Source organism: Rhinolophus sinicus, chromosome 4, assembly GCF_057876585.1.
Source record: "Rhinolophus sinicus isolate RSI-liver-muscle chromosome 4, RSI-T2T, whole genome shotgun sequence".
Lineage (NCBI taxonomy): Eukaryota > Metazoa > Chordata > Mammalia > Chiroptera > Rhinolophidae > Rhinolophus > Rhinolophus sinicus.
Window position 1 is genome coordinate 56218993 of NC_142504.1, and position 19612 is coordinate 56238604.

General features: G+C 39.3%; 1 pseudogene; it reads right to left on the minus strand.

Moving 5' to 3' along the window:
* Positions 1-7384: 7384 nt before the first annotated feature.
* On the minus strand, positions 7385-12254 carry LOC148758378 (large ribosomal subunit protein uL23 pseudogene; annotated as a pseudogene).
* Between the last annotated feature and the right edge of the window lie 7358 nt (positions 12255-19612).

A 19612-nucleotide genomic window follows, 5' to 3' on the forward strand; every position in this document is an offset into this window, starting at 1 on the left:
ATATTACCCAAAGCAATATACAGATTCAATGCAATCCCCCTCAATATCCCAATGGCATTTTTTGAAGAAATAGAACAAAAAATCATCAGATTTGTTTGGAACCACAAAAGACCCCGAATAGCCAAAGCAATCTTAAGAAAAAAGAACAATAATGGAGGTATGACACTCCCTGACTTTGGCTTGTACTACAGGGCTGCAATAATCAAAAGAGCATGGTATTGGCAGAAAAACAGACACATAGACCAATGGAATGGAATTGAGAACGCAGAAATCAAACCACATAAATATGGACAGATAATTTTTGACAAAGAAGCTAAAAACATACATTGGAGGAAATACAGCCTCTTCAATAAATGGTGCTGAGAGAATTGGATAGCCATGTGCAAATAATGAAACTGGACTGCTATTTGTCACCATGTAACAAAATTCATTCAAAATGCATCAAAGACTTCAGCATAAGACCTGACACAATAAACTGCATAGAAGAAAACATAGGCACTAAACTTATGGACCTTGGGTTCAAAGAGCATTTTATGAATTTGACTCCAAAGGCAAGGGAAGTAAAAGGTAAAATAAACGAATTGGACTATATGAAACTTAAAAGCTTCTGCACAGCAAAAGAAACCATCGACAAAATAAAGAGGCCACCCACTGAATGGGAGAAGATTTTTGCAAACAGTGCTTCCAATACGGGGCTAGTATCCAGAATATACAAGGAACTCATGCAACTCCACAACAAAAAAACAAACAACCCAATTGAAAAATGGGCAGAGGACCTGAAGAGACATTTCTCCAAAGAGGACATACAAATGGCAAATAAACATATGAAAAAATGCTTAACATCACTAATCATCAGAGAAATGCAAATCAAAACCACAATGAGATTATCACCTCACCCCAGTCAGAATGGCTATCATCAAGACAAATAGTAACAAGTGTTGGAGAGGCTGTGGAGAAAAAGGAACCCTCATACACTGTTGGTGGGAATGCAGACTGGTGCAGCCACTATGGAAGGCAGTGTGGAGGTTCCTCAAAAAATTACGAATAGAATTGCCATATGACCCAGCAATCCCTCTCCTGGGTATCTACCCAAAGAATCTGAAAACATTTATACATAAAGACACGTGTGCTCCAATGTTCATTGCAGCTTTGTTTACGGTGGCCAAGACATGGAAACAACCAAAATGTCCTTCGATAGATGAATGGATAAAGAAGTTGTGGTATATATACACAATGGAATACTATTCGGCAGTAAGAAAAGATGATATAGGAACATTTGTGACAACATGGATGGATCTTGAGAGAGTAATGCTGAGCGAAATAAGTCAGACAGAAAAAGCAGAGAACCATGTGATTTCACTGATATGTGGTATATAAACCAAAAACAACAAAAGAACAAGACAAGCAAATAAGAAACAGAAACTCATAGACACAGACAATAGTTTAGTGGTTACCAGAGGGTAAAGGGGGTGGGGGGTGGGAGATGAGGGTAAGGGGTATCAAATATATGGTTATGGAAGGAGAACTGACTCTGGCTGGTGAACACATAATGGGATTTATAGATGATGTAATACAGAATTGTACACCTGAAATCTATGCAATTTTACTAACCATTGTCACCACAATAAATTTAAAACATAAGTTAAAAAAACAAAAAGAACTTAGTGGCTCAGGACAGCATAACACAAAAGGAGACCGGAGGCAAATTTCACCAAATGGCGTCTACTGTACATACTGCCAGCAGAAGCGTATTGATCTTAGGGACCTAAAGGCGGAAAGTCTGCTTTGGGATGCTGAATGACGTGAACATCAAGTTGTGGACTTTGGCTTCAGCAATAGGTTTGCCTTTGCTGATGAGCGGAATATCTTTTGCAGCAGTCTCCCTTACACTGCCTGAGGAGTCTCTCAGGATGGAAAGTCTGAAGGCCCCATGATAGATATGTGGAGATACTTTGGGAGTTCTCCTCTATACAATGATCACTCGGTCTCTGCCCTTTGATGGACAACACATCAAGGAGCTGCTGGAGTGGTTACTGGGTAGGATATATGATACTCCCTTTTATGTGTCCATGGACTATAAAAACCTGCTCGAGAAATTCCTCGTCCTCACCCCCAGCAAGAGAGCCCTTTTAGAGGAAATCATGAAGGATCCATGGATGAAGATGGGCTAGGGGGAGGAATGAATGCCTTCCATAGTGCCACTCCCTGACTACAAGGACCCTGGGCAGACTGAGGCTACACGTGAGCAGGAAACTAGGATTGGTGGATGACAGCAGTACAATGATGTGATGGCTATCTGTGTGCTCTTGGGATACAAGAGATCTGAGCTGAAAGGCCACACCATCACCTGAAGTCCTGTCCTTTAGCTGACCCCACCAACAGCTCTCCTCCTTCCCCATCTCAGTAGGTACAGTGTGGGTCTCTGCCAACCCAGAGCACTGCAGTTTCAGTGAGACAGTTCTCACCTTTAATTCCTACTCTGAGAACTGTTAAAGCAGTATTCAGAGTTAGGATGGAAGGCCAGCAGCACAGCCAAAGTGCCTGCCAGTCCCCACCCAGCCTAGGGAGGAGCTCCATCACCCCAGTACAGCCCCCAGCATGGCTCTGGCGGCCCCCCTCCACCCAGACGTCAGCAGCAATGGTGGGTCTCTGGACACAACCAACTTCCCCCAGGATGCAGCCTCCAAAGAAAACTCTATCCATGCTGGGCAGCATGGACATGTGGGAGACAAGCAGAACTTGCCCAGCTGTGTGACCCCAGCGTCTCCCTCTAGCAGCAGCCAGGGCCAGCAAGGGGCCACCGGGAGGCCCCTTCATCCAAAGAAATCTGTGTTTCAGGTCAGAAAAGAACCAGCCAGAAAGAACCAGCATGAAGCTGAAAGCAAATGGACAAGAGGAATCCTCAGGTAGTGGGCAGGACGGGCATGGATATAAACAAGAAAGCATGCGTGTGTTTGGGGGGTCAAGCTCCCTCCCTGCACCTGAGATGGAGCAATGAAGATCACAGCTCCATGGAGCCCAGCAACACTGTGTGGGATGCAAACAACTGCTGTGTGAGCTGCTTGCCTGACAGAGGGCTCCCTGCAATGGAGGGTGGGCTGTGCGCCTTGCCAGGCCTTTGTTCCTGGGGTTCAGGTAAGAGGACACCTAGCACCTATGGCCGTGAAAAGTAGTCTCCAAGATGACTGCTGAGCTTAAAGGACTCTCAGGGGCTGTCTGGGACATGGGAAGAGACCTGATGGCCCTGGCTTGAGGCTGGCTCCTCCACCCACTTCCATTTCCCATGGGGCACTTCTGTCCCCTGCTCTTCTCCATCTTCCCTATTAGTGGAGGAGGAGAATGGCTCTGTAAAGTAAACACTATAAAAAATATATCTGTATCTATACATATGCTAATTTATTGTGTTTAAATACAATAACTAAAAAAATACCCTGCTTTATTGCTACGTCAGTCATAAAACACTCAGCTATCACTTTACACAAGGAGGGCCTTGAATCCTTCAAAATTCACTTGTCATTCAACTGAAAACAAAACAAAACAAAACAAAACAAACAAATAAGCACTTTCCTAGAGGGAAACCAAAGCCTGGTGTGACCATCCTAAGAATGGGACAGATGTCAATGAATTGCAAAGGGGACTACACTTGAAAGTGGTATTGGCTTTTCTTGCTGAGAAACAAGGCCTGAGGGTCACATCTCTAAGACCATGTCAGTATTGAAAGAACTGAAACAGTGATGCTGTATTCTCAGTCATGGCGCCCGCCTGGGCTGAGCTCATTTGGGTGGTTTCTCTGCTGCTTGAGGTATCTACTGGGCTCTCTCCTGTCGGTTGATCCAGTGGGTGGCTAGGTGGGGCTAGGCTGGAAGGTTCTTGAAGATCTCTCTCACACATAATGTTTTAGTGCTGATTGTGGGCTGGGGAGCTTTAGTTCTTCTCCATGGGCAGGAGAAGAACTTCTCCCTCTTTCACGACATTCTAGATCAGACCCTGCCTCTCTGGGAGTCGTGGCACAAGATGGCACAGAATGGCCACAGACCATTCAGACTGTGATTTTCTGCTTTCAGTGAATCCTGGATCTTTCTCCCATCTACCCAGAAAGACTCAGCTACTTCACGTTATTTCCCCTAAACATACAAATCTAAGACCATTATATTTCTTATTAAAGATTCTGGGCATACGTGTGGGGTTTACATCAGAGAAGAGCACAGCAGATAAGACAGACTGTCAGACCTTATTCATCTTAAAGCTTCCTGGTACCCTGTCTCCTGGGACCCCAACCCTCACTGGGGGAAGTACAGTGGTTTTCTCTTCTGTTAGCTCCGGACTCAACTTCTTCTTGGGTCCCCTTTCTCCCGCTCAACCTCTTCCTGTCCAATCTGGCTCACCTACTCCAAAATTCCCCTCCAAAAAAATCTATTTATTTTTTAGAAAGTTTTCTAAGTTGTTTGAGGTGTAATTGAAGTACACAAAACTGCACATAACTTAAAGTATACAATTCCATGAGTTTTGACATATATACACCCATGGCTTTTCCAACATTTCCATCAGACTCCACAGTTTCCCTGTGCCCTTTTTAATCCATTTCTCCCTCCACCCCATCTGTAGGCAACTGCTGATCCACTGCCTCTTTACACAGATTTACTTGTATTTTCTAGACTTTTATATAAGTGGAGTCATACAACAGGTACAGTTTTTGTTTTTTTGGTGGGAGCCTGGTTTCTTTCACTCAGTATAATGACTTTGAGATTCATTCAAATTACTGTGTATATCAACACTTTGTCTTTCCTGCTGAGTAGTATTCCATTGTATGGATTTACCAGTTTGTTCATTCATCTGCTGATGAATTTGGTTTTTTTTTCTAGTTTTTGGGTATTACAAATGAAGTTCTTATGAACATTCATGTACAAGTCTTTGGATTTCATGCTTTTTTTCTCTTTGGTAAATGTCTAAGAGTGGAATGGCTGGGTCATAGGCTGGTGTCTTTTAATTCTTAAGAAACCAGAAAACTGATTTCCACTGATTTCCAAAGTGGTTGTACCATTTCACACTCTCACCAGCAATGTATGAGAGTTTCAGTTGCTCCATGTCCTTACCAAAATTTGGTTTGGTCAGTCATTTTAAATTTGGCCATCTCATTACAAAGCTTACTTATTATTATTATTATTCAATCTACCTCTTGGCTTCATTTTTTCAGGAGGAGAGTGTATGCTTAGGTTTATAGGGAACAATACCAGATTACGCCTATTGTCCCAATGAAATTATTAATAGTGCCCCCGCTTATCCTCCAGAGTGTTCTGGTTTAGATAATAAAATATGTGATCCCTGTACTTGTAGCTTAACTGGCCATGCCCCACTCTGTCCTTTCGCACTCACCATGGCCTATCAAGGTGTTCTGCTCAACAAAGATGATTTTTTTTCTCCTCTGAAAGTATTCCAGCTTTTCTTTTATTTTAATTTAATTTTCTTCATTTATAGTTGACGTTCAATATTAAATTAGTTTCAGGAATACAGCACAGTGATTAGACATTTATGTAATTTATGAAGTGATCATCCTGATAAATCTGGTACCCATCTGGCACCATACATAGTTATTACAATATTATTGACTATATTCCTTATGCTGTAATTTACATCCTTGTGACTATTTTGTAACTGCCAATTTGTACTTTTTAATCCCTTCAATTTTTCATCCAGTCCCCAGCCCCCCTCTCATCTGGCAACCATCAGATTTTTTATGAGTCTGTTTCTGTTTTGTTCACTTGTTTATTTTGTTTTCTAGATTCCACATATAAGTGAAATCATATGATATTTGTTTTTCTCTGTCTGACTTATCTTACTTAGCTTAATGCCCTCTAGGTCCATCCTTGTTGTCATAAATGGTAAGATTTCATTCATTTTTATGGTCGAGTAATACTCCATTGTGTAAATGTACCACAGTTTCTTTATCCAGTCGTCTATTGATGCACATTTAGATTGCTTCAATATCTTGCCTACTCTAAATAGTGCTGCAATGAACACAGAGGTGCATATATCTTTTCGAATTACTGTTTTGGATTTCTTCAGATAAATACCCAGGAGTGGAATTGCTGGATCATAAGATAGGTCTATTTTTGATTTTTTGAGGAGCCTCCATACTTACTGTTTTCCATACTGACTGCACCAATTTGCAATCCCAAGAACAATGCACGAGGGTTCCCTTTCTCCACATCCTCACCAGCACTTGTTGTTTGTTGATTTATTGGTGATGGCCATTCTGACAGGTGTCAGGTAGTATCTCATTATGGTTTTTATTTGCGTTTCTCTGATGATCAGTGTCATTGAGCATCTTTTCATATGTCTATTGGCCATCTGTATGTCCTCTTTGGAGAAATGTCTTTTCAGGTCCTCTGCCTATTTTTAATTGGATTGTTCATTTTCTTTGGTGTTAAGTTGTATGAATTCTCTGTAAATTTTGGATATTAACCGCTTGTCAGATGTATCTTTGGTGAATACCTTCTCCTGTTCAGTGGATTGTCTTTTCATTTTGTTGATGGTTTCCTTTGCTGTGTAAAAACTTTTTAGTTTGATGTAGTCCCATTTGTTTATTTGTTCTTTTGTTTGACTTGTCTGAGGATATGTTATATATATATAAGTAATAATTATTATTAACACATTTTTTGCGGGAAACGAGTAAACTCGTCATATCGCCTCTAGTTGGAACCGGCAAAAATTTTGCAAAGTAAATAAATAGAGACCTCTTTTTAAACTAAAACACTGAAAGTTTCATAGAAAAATATCAAATAGATCGAAAGATATGAATATTTTACGGAAAGTCTAATTTTGGCGAGAAAAATGTCAAAAAAGCCCTGCGTTACGACGCGATTTGGCAGGAAAATGCCCGCTTACAAAGTTAAGAGCAACTTCAGAGAGTTTACTACCTATGTTTTCTTCTAAGAGTTTTAATGGTTTGGGGTCTTTTTTTTTTTGTACTTCATTCCTTTTTATTGTCAAATAGTATTCTAAATATAAATATACTACACATTGCTTTTTAAAAATATTTTTTAAATTAGTTTCAGTTTCACAAAACAATGTAATAGTTAGACATTTATCATTTATATCCCTCACACAGTGACAACCCCCCACCCCCATCCACTATCCCTCTGACATTGCACACAACCATTACATTTCCACTGTCTATATTCCTAATGCTGTACTCCAGTTCTTGTAACTATATATATATATATATATATATATATATATATATAAAGTTGTAGTTGACATTCATTATTGTTCAGCTTCAGCGTCAGGTGTACAGTGCAGTGATCGATTTTGGGTCTTATAGTTAAGTCTTTACTCCATTTTGAGTTTATTCTTGCATATGATATAAGAAAGTGGTCTAGTTTCATTTTTTGCATGTATTTGTTCAGTTTTCCCAACACCATTTGTTGAAGAAACTGTCTTAACTCAAATGTATATTCTTGCCCCTTTTATGACAGATTAATTGACCACATAGGTATAATTTATTTCTGGGCTCTATATTCTGTTCCATTGATCTATGTGTCTGTTTTTATGCCAGTACCATGCTGGTTTGATTACTATACCAGGCTGCAGTATGGTTTGATATCAGGTACTATGATACCTTCAACTTTTTGTTTCCTGCTTTCCTTAAACGTTTTTGTTTGTTTGCTTGTTTTTTGTTTTATTTTTTTTAGCATGACAGGATTATAAGAGCAAAGGACTGGCATAATGTACTCTAGTGCTATCCGGGGGCTGTTCTTGCCATCAAGTGAGAAGAGCGTACTTGAAAATAAAGCCAACACAGAGGAAAGTATCCACAAAGGTGGGGGGAGGCAGATCATGTCTGATGACAGCATTTGAGCTCCTGGATCACTGTATTTTCCTCTCACTTTTTCTTTTAACCTAAAGCTGCTCTGAAAAATGAAGTCTATTTAAATAAATAAGCATTTGACCACATACAGTGGGTCTAAGCAAGTTGACCTGGCTGGCTCAAAGAAAATAAATCCTACTTGAATGTAAGTAGTTTTCATTATGTGTTTGGAAATAGCATTGATGAAAATATCAGCCACCAAATACAGGCAAGCGTGGGAACCCCGTCTCAATCCTGATTAAATGGCTAACAGGCGACATCCCCAAATGCATGTGCACTGGCCTTTGATTGGATCATTTGTTCTTTCTCACTTCCACTCACTAATTGAGTCTGTGTGTGCTGATCCACTGTTGGCTGCAGAGAAACTCAAATCTTCCAATTTTTTTAACCTTTTGGGATTTGCATATGTCGTACTGCTCAGAAAGTCTCCACCTAAGGTTAATATTATTAATATTAATATAAATGTTCTCTTTTTTCTTTTAGAGATTTAAATATTTAAATATTTCATCATAAAATTATATTGGTTTATTTTATAAAGTATGGTTATAACATTTTTAAGTTGATGTAATTTAAATGTTCTCTATATTTCTCCATATCCTCAATCTTGTGCCTAATATTATGTGTACTTTTATATTATTTTATATTTTCCTGATTAGATATGATGGTAGTTTGTCTATTTAGTAATGTAGAAATTATAATTATTGAATTCTTTCTTCAGCTTTAAGTGTTTATTATTTTTCTAATTCTTGAGTTTTGAACAATTCATTCATTTACATTATTACATCTTGCAATTAATAAAGCCTCAGGACTTGTAATTCCTTCTGAGCAAAGCTTCAAAGTCTCCTGTAAATTTTGATATGTAGCTTCCTCAAATTGGCATTTTAATTTTTATAAAATGTTTTGAATGGTCAAAACAGAACCCATTTTTTAATAAATGAAGTTTTTATTCCACTTTGACCCAAGAGTTATGTAGAAGGCCATTGTGAAATTTCTAATTGGAGGAATTTTTTATTTACCATTATCTATTATTCTTTATGATTATCTCTAATTTTATATTATTTAAGACAGAGAATGCATTTTTCCAGATAAACTGAGATATAATATGTGGCTTAAAATAAGATAATTTTTAAAAAACTTTATGGACACTGCAAACAAAGTGATCCTTTCTGTTTCTAAGGCAAAAAGTTAAAAATATGTATTTTAAATAATTGTTATTCATTGCATTAATAAATTTGTTTTTTTTTATTAAAGTTTATTGGGGGTGACAATTGTTAGTCAAGATACATAGATTTCAGGTGTACAATTTCTGTAATACATTATCTATATCTCCCATTGTGTGTTCACCACCCAGAGTCAGTTCTCTTTTCATCACCATATATTAGACCCCATTTGCCCTCTTCTAGAGCCCTGCTTCCCCTTCCCTCCTTCCCCTCTGGTAACTCCCAAACTATTGTCTATGTGTATGTGTTTTTGTTCTTTCAGTTGTTTGTCTTGTTCTTTTGTTGTTGAGAACCCAGAAATAAACCCACAAAAAATATGCACAGATAATTTTTGACAAAGAAGCCAAAAACATACAACGGAGAAAAGAAAGCCTCTTCAATAAATGGTGCTGGCAGAATTGGATAGCCACTTGTAAAAGAATGAGACTGGACTGCTATCTGTCACCATGTACCAAAATTAATTTAAAATTTTTTGTCCCTTAAAATATTTGTATACTTGCTTGACAAAGGCTGAGAGATGTGTTCATTTCTGCTACTATTATATATTTGTCATATTTTATATTATTTCCATGTTTTACAGTGAAAAATTTTCATATTTAGAGTTAGCCAACTGGATTCAGTGTAGATGATCTCAATTTTGTTGGCAACATCCAAAGCATCGTAGTCAGGAACCAGTGGAACATAGGCCTTCTTCTCTCCATCAGGCCTGATCAGAGTGTTGACCTTGGCCACATCAATGTCATAGAGCTTCTTCATAGCCTGTTTGATCTGGTGCTTGTTGGCCTTGACATCCACAATGAGCATATGTGTATTGTTGTCTTGTATCTTCTCCATAGCTGACTCAGTAGTTAGGGGGAATTTGATGATGGCACAGCAGTCAGGCTTGTTTCTCCCAGGGGAGCTCTTCCGAGTATATTTGGGCTGCTTTTGAGCGGCAGTGTCTTTGGCCGTGGGAAGGTGAGTGACCTGCTGATCTTTTCTTTTTTTTTTTGTGTGTGGCTGTGGATGCCTTCCAGCCACTGCCTTCTTTGTCTTCAAAGCCTTTACTTTGGCTTTGGCTTTGGGAGGGGCAGGGGCTTCTTTCTTCACTTTTGGTGCCATCTTCGTAAAAAAGGTATTTCCATTTTTAATTTAAATATCCAGACAGAACATTATCTGTCCCATAAATTTTTATGATTGATATATCTTTATTGTGAATTGTACTTTTAACAACTTAAAATGGCCCCTATACCTCATTACTACCTGTAACATGAATTGCTATTTTGACCTCAGACTTTTCTATTGTTGTTTACGTTTGTCTTGTATTTATGCTTAACTTTTTTCTTCGGCTTATTTCTTTGTTTTAGGATGTTGATGCTTTTTGATGCTGAAGTTGTCCCGTTTTTAGGTAGCGAAGCCTCTTCAAATGCTCTATGTCCTTTTGACACATTCTCAAGATGATCCAGGCTTACCTTGTACATTTCCAGCTGCAGGAATCAGATCTGGTAGAGATTTCTCCAAGAATGTCTGGTTCCTTTACCTGGGAAACAGTATTTAGAGAAGATAATCTGGGCACGTCACAATTTAATGGCTTTGGGTAATTAACCTGCTGTTTGGCTAAATTGCTTTGGTAAGAAATTAGGCTTACTTTACCTAAGATTGCCAGTTAAAACACAAATAACTATATAGAAAGAAATGGCTTCATAAAAACAACTGTGAAACAATCTTGACACTTTTGTAGCATTGCTTCAAAAAGAGGTAAAACTTTGGACTACATGATAGTAGAAAACAGAAAACAGTAAACAGCTACATTGCAGAATGTAAAATGACTTGTCTTATTATAGGAACAAGAAGAAGAAACTAACATGGTTGTCATATAGGCAGCAAAGTGCACACGCAGGAAATAATGTGTTTTTCTCCTGGGCTTTCTGTTTGCAATATACACTAGTCACACACCACCATGTGGCTGTACCTTGACCACAGGGCCATGTTATTTGCCATTCATTTACTTACCAAACACATATCATGTGCTAAATACTTTACCACCAACTAAATTTAAAGAGGTTAGTAAAGGTCTACTTTTTGGACAAAGTAATTAGCTATTTATGGGAAATGTATAGTTTGCTCTATATGTTTTCTAAGCCCAACTTCTTAGTTTGATGTAATTAAAACTTGCTTTCTTGAAGAAACATTTTCATGTGTGATTTAAGAAAACAAAAACTAAAAACAAAACATAAACTCAGGTAATATTTAGTTGCCAGATTAAATATTAGAATCATTAAAGACAAATTATTTGAAATAACGATTACTCCTCAGGAAATTCTTAATAAATAAAAAGAACAGTGGGGAAATTTCTTTTAATGTATTATCCTTTTTTTTCTTTTTAAATTCTTCAAGCCTTTGTTCTTAAGGAAGCAAACTGCTGTTCCACTTCCCTGAAGCCACTGATAAAACCATGCAAGAACATCAGAGAAAAAATGAATCCAAGATAGGTGCCATCCCCAAGGGAACGAAGCACTTCTTTGTTTTATATTTCCAGTGGAAATCTGGAGATTTTGCATGCAAACATCTTATTTCATGGCACTGCTTCTCAAATTGAGAGATTAAATCTAGCTCTGCATAAAGTTTTTTCAATAAAGTAGGTTGCACAGTCTTCTCTTTATGGAAAATTGATGCATCATCTGATACGCTTTCAATTGCTAACTTTTGTTTCACGAAAGCTGGAAAGAATTTCAACCAACCATTATCTAATCAAGAAAATATTTCTTACCTATTTTGTCTTCAACATAACTTGCTGCCAAATGTAGTTTTGACTATTGTAAATCACTATGCATTTTAACAAGCACAATGGACTCTCTACTTTTGTTAGAAAGGTACAAATTATTAAAACTATCCATCATTATCAGTGAAATGCCGCCGAATTTTGTGCATGTTGAAAAATGATTATATGACAAAATTTAATGTTATGTTGTTTATACTACTTTATTTAAGTAGAATTTTTACAATCTTGAAATACAAGCAGGTAGATGTAATAACAATTCCACTAAACCTCTCGTGTTTACACCCAACCCTGACTACAGAGTAAAGCTTGCAATTTGGGTACTTATTTAACTATACAATTTATAATGACTTGTAATATCAAAATCCCCCCTGTGTTCAACATAATTTTAAGTGCAGGAACAAGCAAACTAAATACTATGAGTTGTGGGTTTTATTGTGTGTGGTTTTCAAATAAAAAGAAAGTTGTCTCAATCTATCCAAGTACTGATTCCTCATAGGCATAAAACATGTGTTAGAAAGCATGCCTTAGCACATAAGGGGGCTTTGTCTTCAGAAGTGTTTGTACCTGGTCTTCAGGTTTGACTCGATTCAAGAGCATGGCGCATGGTGATGTGTGCTCAGGAAAGAGGGTCTGGGCTGAGGAAGGCTTTTCTGAAACACCCCCTTGAATCTCCTGGAATGAATGTAAAAGGCAGCAAAGAGGAGGTGGCTGAACACCCACATTCGAACTAGCTGCCTGGGTTTGGCCCTGCCTCAGCCCCTCTTCTGTGACCTAGGTCGGGTCTCTTCATCTTTGTGCCTGGGCTTCTGTCGAATGGGAAACTTAAATATCAGAGGTTTAAGTGAGTATCATATGTAAAGTGTTTGGAACGGGGCCTGGGACATGAGAAATACTATCTACATGATAGCTATTTTTATTTATTAGAGAACCTTCATTGCAGACCGTGAATGGTCACTTGTGTTATTCCTTCATTTATTCAACAACCATTTATTTGTGTTTACCATGGAGAAATGTAACGTGTGCTTCTAGTTTATGTGAATACAATTGCATGGTCTCAGGGGGAGAGAGAACAATTTAAACAGCACAGTCCCAGCTGTTTACTCTACTGACAATTTTCTCAGAGAGAACCGGAAAACCTGAGAGGGGTACACTGTGACCTTACATGGGTCTCAGTCTCTGTGTGTCTCTCCTAATGCAAGCAACAGGCCTCAAATGTCACTCTGAGGCTTGAAGTGTCACCACTGCTTCTGGTGAGCACTGTCCAAGCAAAAGCCAGGGTTGTTATAAAGCTGAAGAGAATTCCAGTGGTGTTGAAAGGATACACACATGCACATGCACACACGCATGAATGCACACACACCACATACTTACACACACATGCACACATGCATATGCACGCACACACACAATCTGCAAACATCATAACACCTAGATTGTTACCATACCTGTGATTGTCCCCTCCCATCCCTACTCTGGAATCCGGCCATCTGTATGGCAACTCCTGTGTGCTCTGTGCTCCTTGTGAAGACATGCTTGTCAACAGCACTGTTTCTGTCCTTAGGAGTTACTAGCCTAGTACAGGTGTCCTCACATTTAGTGCATGTAAGAATTTTCTGGGCTGTCTGTAAAAGTGCAGACTCTTGCATCCCCTACTGAGAGTTCTGATTCAGTGGGTCTTGGCGGTGGCCTGACAATCCCCTGCCCAATAAGCAGCCTAGGTGATTGGGATGTACGCACCTCTAGACCACACACTGTTTGATGGTCAGGCAAGAGGCACTTTTGGAAAGGATGTAGGAATATATCAGAGCCTGTGAGTAAGAAGTAAAGCCCAATCTAATGAGGGAGTCGAATGAGAAAAGAGAGTAGCCATAGCCCAGTTGCTCTGAGTGGTAGCAGAGGTTGTGCCTGAGACAGCAGGTCATGGCCGCCCAGCTCCGGCTTCTGTGGGTTCCTCCTTCCAAGAGCCCCAGCACCTCTGGTGTTCCCTTCTAGTCCAGTGGTTATTTATGATCGGGGGTGCTCTGATATCTCTGCTCTAGGACTCAGCCAGAAAGAAACTTGAGGCATAGAGGCCTGGCTGTCCTCCCTTTTTGGTCTCATATAGGAGTCCTTTGCACAGGGGCCGAGGCAGAGCTGAAGGGCAGAGCAGCACGGTCAGGCAGAGAGGCTCTGACCTGGAGTTGCTTACCTCCATAGGTCGGCTGTGGGGTAAAATGATCCCACGGCAGGCTCAGGGTCCAGTGGGGTGTGTAGTGAGCCCAGGATAAATCCCAAGTACACCTGCAGACATACACCTTGGTCACCAGCACACAGTCTGCAATGGGTGTGGGGCAGTGACCACTGAGCATCCCCAACCACATGGGGCATGAGTTCCATGTTCCACAGAAGAAAGGAATCTGAACGATCTAACAGTTACCCATCCCTAGTGGGTGAATTAAATCTCAAAGGTAAATTTAAATGATTGTTTAAAACCAAATTTTTTTTTAAAAGATTTTATTGGGAAAGGGGAACAGGACTTTATTGGGGAACAGTGTGTACCTCCAGGACTTTTTTCCAAGTCAAGTTGTCGTCCTTTCAATCTTAGTTGTGGAGAGTGCACCTCATCTCCAGGTCCAGTTGCCATTATTAGTTGCAGGGGGCACAGCGCACCATCCCTTGTGGGACTCGAGGAATTGAACTGGCAACCTTGTGGTTGAGAGCCCACTGGCCCATGTGGGAATATACCCGACCTTTGGAGTTGGGAGCATGGAGCTCTAACCGCCTGAGCCACCGGGCCGGCCCTAAAACCAAATGTTTAATTATCTAGGTCGGTGGTTCCCAGACTAGCAACATCTGTGTCACTTGAGAAGTTGTTAGTATGCCAGTTCTCAGGCCCTAACCTGAGATCCAGCTCTGCTGAATCAGAAACTGAGACTAGGGCCCAGTAATTGGTGTTTTAAGCCCTCCAGGGTTTTTCGCTGATGCTAAGAACCACTGATTGAGACTTGAGTTTCTCAAGCTTGTCACTCATTGGACTTACTGACAGGGCTCTAACTCAATTGCTGCTTGGGCCCCCAACTCAGGGATTGTGGTTTAATTGGCATAGGTGCGGCCTTGGCTTCAGAACTTTTTAAGATCACAGGTGATCTAAAGTGCAGACAAGTTCGGAAACCACTAAGTCAAAAGAGGTTAGTTTTTCTCCTGTACCAGTAGAAGGGCAGTTATAAAGGATTCCAGAGAGTAAGGCATTTGTTTTTCCTCCCCACAACAGACAGAGGGTGGGTAAATTTGTAACCTCCTCACTTACCATATGTCTTTCTTTCATTTACTGCTCTCTCCAATTTGGTGCTTCCCCTTTCCCTCAAAGGATAGTCTATCCTCCTCCCACCATGCATATTGTCTTTGGATGTTTCTTAAATAGAGGTTGTACTTCCTGGGCTGTCTTCTGGTGAGGCTGTCATGGAAAAGGCTGTGTGAGCAAAGAGGGGAGGTCTCCTGTGAAGGAGGTGGGCTCCCTTCAAGTTACCAATTATTTGGGGAGGTTCTTCAGAGAGGGTACCCAAACTTGGAAGGAGGTACTGCAGCCAGAGGAAAAGCAAGCTCTGGTTACTCTCTGGGCTTCTCCCTCTTTGGCCTGAACAGGGATTTAAACTAAATTAAACCTCAGTGTGTCCGGACAGTGATCCGCCCCTTACAGATGAGTTGGGGGCAGTAATTAGGGACATCTTCAAGGAGACTGTGAAGCTTGAGACCAGGACCCGGGCACTGAGGGTTAGCTGTATCCTTGGAACCCCCTTGTGTTGCTCACCTCGGAGGAACTGGACATAATTCTATTATCTTCCTTTCTCTGAATTCCTCAGGCCATCTGATTAGCAAGAGATAAAAGACTGGATGATTCTCACAGAACTGGATTTGTACATTTTCAAAAATTGCAAATTGTGGGACATGCAATGTTGGAACAGAGGGGGAAAGCATGGATATGAGGCATGCGTGGGGTGGGGAAGGGTCAGAGATTTGATAGCTAGACATTTTTTGTTCCCTTTAAAATACTCCAGAAACTTGGAAGAGGGCAGCAGCATAGGAGGAGGCTGAATTCACCCCTCCCAGGAGCACACTAAAATATACACCTGTATATAGAGCAATTACTCCTGAGAGACAACTGCAGACTGACTGAACAGATTCTGAAAAACAAATGAGAAGAAGAGACAGAATAGAGAAGCCTGGGAAATTGGGAGTTCTCCCATATCAGAGGTGCTAGTGAGCAACATTATTTAATCCATTTTCACCTTGATGGGGCAGGCAGGAGCTCTATCTGATGTTCTGAATTACCTGCAAGATTGTCATACTGTGTTCCGAGCCCCACTGCCTAGAGTCCATTTTGGCTCTGAACAAAGAGACCAAGCAGGATCAACAGGGCATTTCTACACACACCTGGCCTCCCTGCACAGAGTCACTCTAGCCCAACATGCCAGGGCCCCAGATGCCATAAGTGCTCACCTGGCTCCAACTGTTCTGCCCAAACTACCCATTGCACATAGCTTACACAGACATTGTTTCTACACAAGACTACATTCTGTACAGCAAATGAGAAAAAGACTGGGAGCAGTGGCAGCTCTCTGTGAACCACAGGAATTCTTCAGGGTTGGAGGTGCTGGAGAGTGCCACTGTTTATAGCTCCCTTCAGCTTGACAGGGTGGATGGGAACTCTATCCAGGTACTCTGGCCTACCTGCAAAATTGTCACAGTGCATTTCCAGATACATTGCCTGAGCCTATTTCGGCTCTGAACAAAGGCGGCAAGCAGGATCAACAGGGCATTTACTACACACAACTTGTCTTGCTGCCCAGAGCTGCTTCAGCTTAGTAGGCCAGAGCCCCACATGCCCCACTTGGCTCAAACTGGCCTGCCAAAACCACCCAGCACCCACAGCCTACACAGAGGTTGCTTCTACACAAGGCAAAATATTCAAGCACTGGAGAGATAGCTATTTTGCCTAACTCACATAAACAAGCATGGAAAGGCAAACAGATGAAAAGATAGAAGAATATATCTGAAATGAAGGAACAAGAAAAATCCCCAGAAAAAAATTCCCCAATAAAATGGAGATAAGTAATTTGCCTTAGAAAGAATTCAAAGAAACAGTAATAAGGATGCTCACCAAACCCGAGAGTGAAATAGAGGAACTTAAGGAGAACTTCAATGAGGAGTTAGATAGTATAATAAGGAACCAAGCAGAGCTGAAGAATACAATAGCTGAAATGAGAAGTATGTTAGAAGGAGTCAATAGCAGATTAGCTAATACAGAAGAACAGATCAGCGACCTGGAAGACAGACTAGTGGAAATCAACCAATCAGAACAGCAAAAGGAAAAATGAATTTAAAAAATGAGGCTAGTTTAAGAGACCTATAGGACAAGGAAAACATCAAACACATTCTCATTATAGGGATCCCAGAGGGAGAAGACAGAGTGAAAGCAACAGAAACTTTATTTGAAGAAATAAACTTTCTTAACCAGGTCCAGGAAGCACAGAGAGTTCCAAACGATGAATGCAAAGAGTCCCACACCAAGACATACTGCAATTAAAAATGGCAAATGTTAAAGATAAAGAGACAATTTTGAAGACAGCAGGAGAAAACAATTAGTTACCTACAAAGGAAACCCAAAAAGTCTACCAGCTGATTTCTCAGCAGCAAATTTACAGGCCATAAGGGAGTGGCAAGACATCTTTAAAGTGCTGAAAGAAATGAACCTACAACTGAGAATAATTTACCTGGCAAGGTTATCATTCATAATTAAAGAAGCCATAATGAGTTTCCCAGGAAAGCAAAAACTAAAGGAGTTCATCACCATTAAATCAGATTTATAAGAAATGTCAAAGAGTATTTTTTAAGCATTAAAGGAAAGGTCATAACCACAAAAAGAAAATATGAGAAAGGAAAAAAAAGTTACAGGGAAGCCAAATACAGAGGGTGTCAAATATGTAAATATATATGTACATTTTAAGAAAGGAAAAAAGTGTACTAAAATTGTAATACTCAATGTATACTGATAACAAAAGATGAACACAAGTCACATTTGACTTCTGCAATTAGAAGAGGTGCTCAAAGTGGTTGCCATCAGCATAATTTTAATACAGTTTTTTCCTTTCTCAAAATGTTGTATACATTTTTTTGGCACCCTATGTATTTAATAAATACAGTAAATCAGACATGCAAAAAGCTACTATGAAGGTAAATAGACAAAAGTACCAAATTCAAGTCAAACTACAATAAGTAGTTAGGAGCTACACAGAACAAAAAGACCTAAAACATGACTTTAAAAACATAAAATATGGAGGGGAGGGGGAAGTAAAAAATTTAGATGTTTTAGAATATATTCAAACTTAAATGACCATCAGCTTAAAATAGACTACTATAGATATAGAATGATATACATAAACATCATGGAAACCACAAACTAAAAACCTACAAAAGACACACAAAAAATAAAGAGAAAGGAACCCAAACAAAACAACAAAGAAAACCACAAACCACAGGGGAAGAGAACAAGAGAAGAAGAAAGGAAAAGAGAAGAACTACAAAAACAACCAAAAACAATGTACAAAATGGCAATAAATACATACCTATCAATAAGTATATAAAAATGAATTAAATACTCCAATAAAAAGACATAGGGTACATGAATGAATTAGAAAACACAACCCATACCAAACTTCTTACCAGAGACTCACTTCAAATTGAAAGACACATACAAACTGAAAATAAAGAATGGAAAAAGATATTGCATGCAAATAGAAATGAAAAGAAAGCTGGGATAGTAATACTCAATGTTAAACAAAATAAACTTAAACAAGGAATGTGAAAAAGACAAAGAAGGACATTATAAATTATAAAGGGGTCAAGCCAAGAAGAGGATATAACAATTGTAAATATCTATGCACACAACATAGGACCACATAAATATAAAAAGCAAATGTTAATGGACATAAAGAAAGAAATTCACAGTATGACAATAGTAGATGATTTTAATACCTCACTCACATTAATAGATATATCATCCAAAGAAAAATTTAATAAGGAAATAATGGCCTTAGGTGTCACATTAGACCAGATTAACTTAATAGATATTTATAGAACATTTCCTCCCAAAACTGCAGAATACACATTTTTTCCAAATACACATGGAAGATTCTATGGGATAGATCACATATTAGGCCACAAAACAAGCCTCAATAAATTCAAGAATATTGAAACAATATCAAGCATTTTTTCTGGCATCAATGGCATGAAATTAGAAATGAACTACAAGAACAAAACTGTGAAAAACACAAATACATGGAGATTAAAATACATGCTACTGAACAACCAATGGATCAAAGAGGAAATCAAACAGGAAATAAAAGAGGACGGTAAGACAAATGAAAATACAACTTTTCAAAATTTATGGGATGCAGCAAAAGCAGTTCTAAGAGGGAAATTCACAACTATACAGGCCTACCTCAAGAAACAAAATCCCAAATAAACAATCTTAGTTTACACCTAAAGGAACTAGAAGAAGAACAAACAAAACTCAAAATAAACAGAAGGAAGAAAATAATTACAATTTAAAGGAGTGACATCATCAAAATGTCAGTGTGAGGTGAGCCTCTTGAAATCTCCCCTGGAATTTACAAAAAATTGAACAACTGTAAATCCACAAAGGACTTCCTGCACAGCAGACAGGCAAGAAGAAGAGGCTCACTACTGAATTCACCTAAAAGTGGGCAAATTGCATGAGCAGGGGAG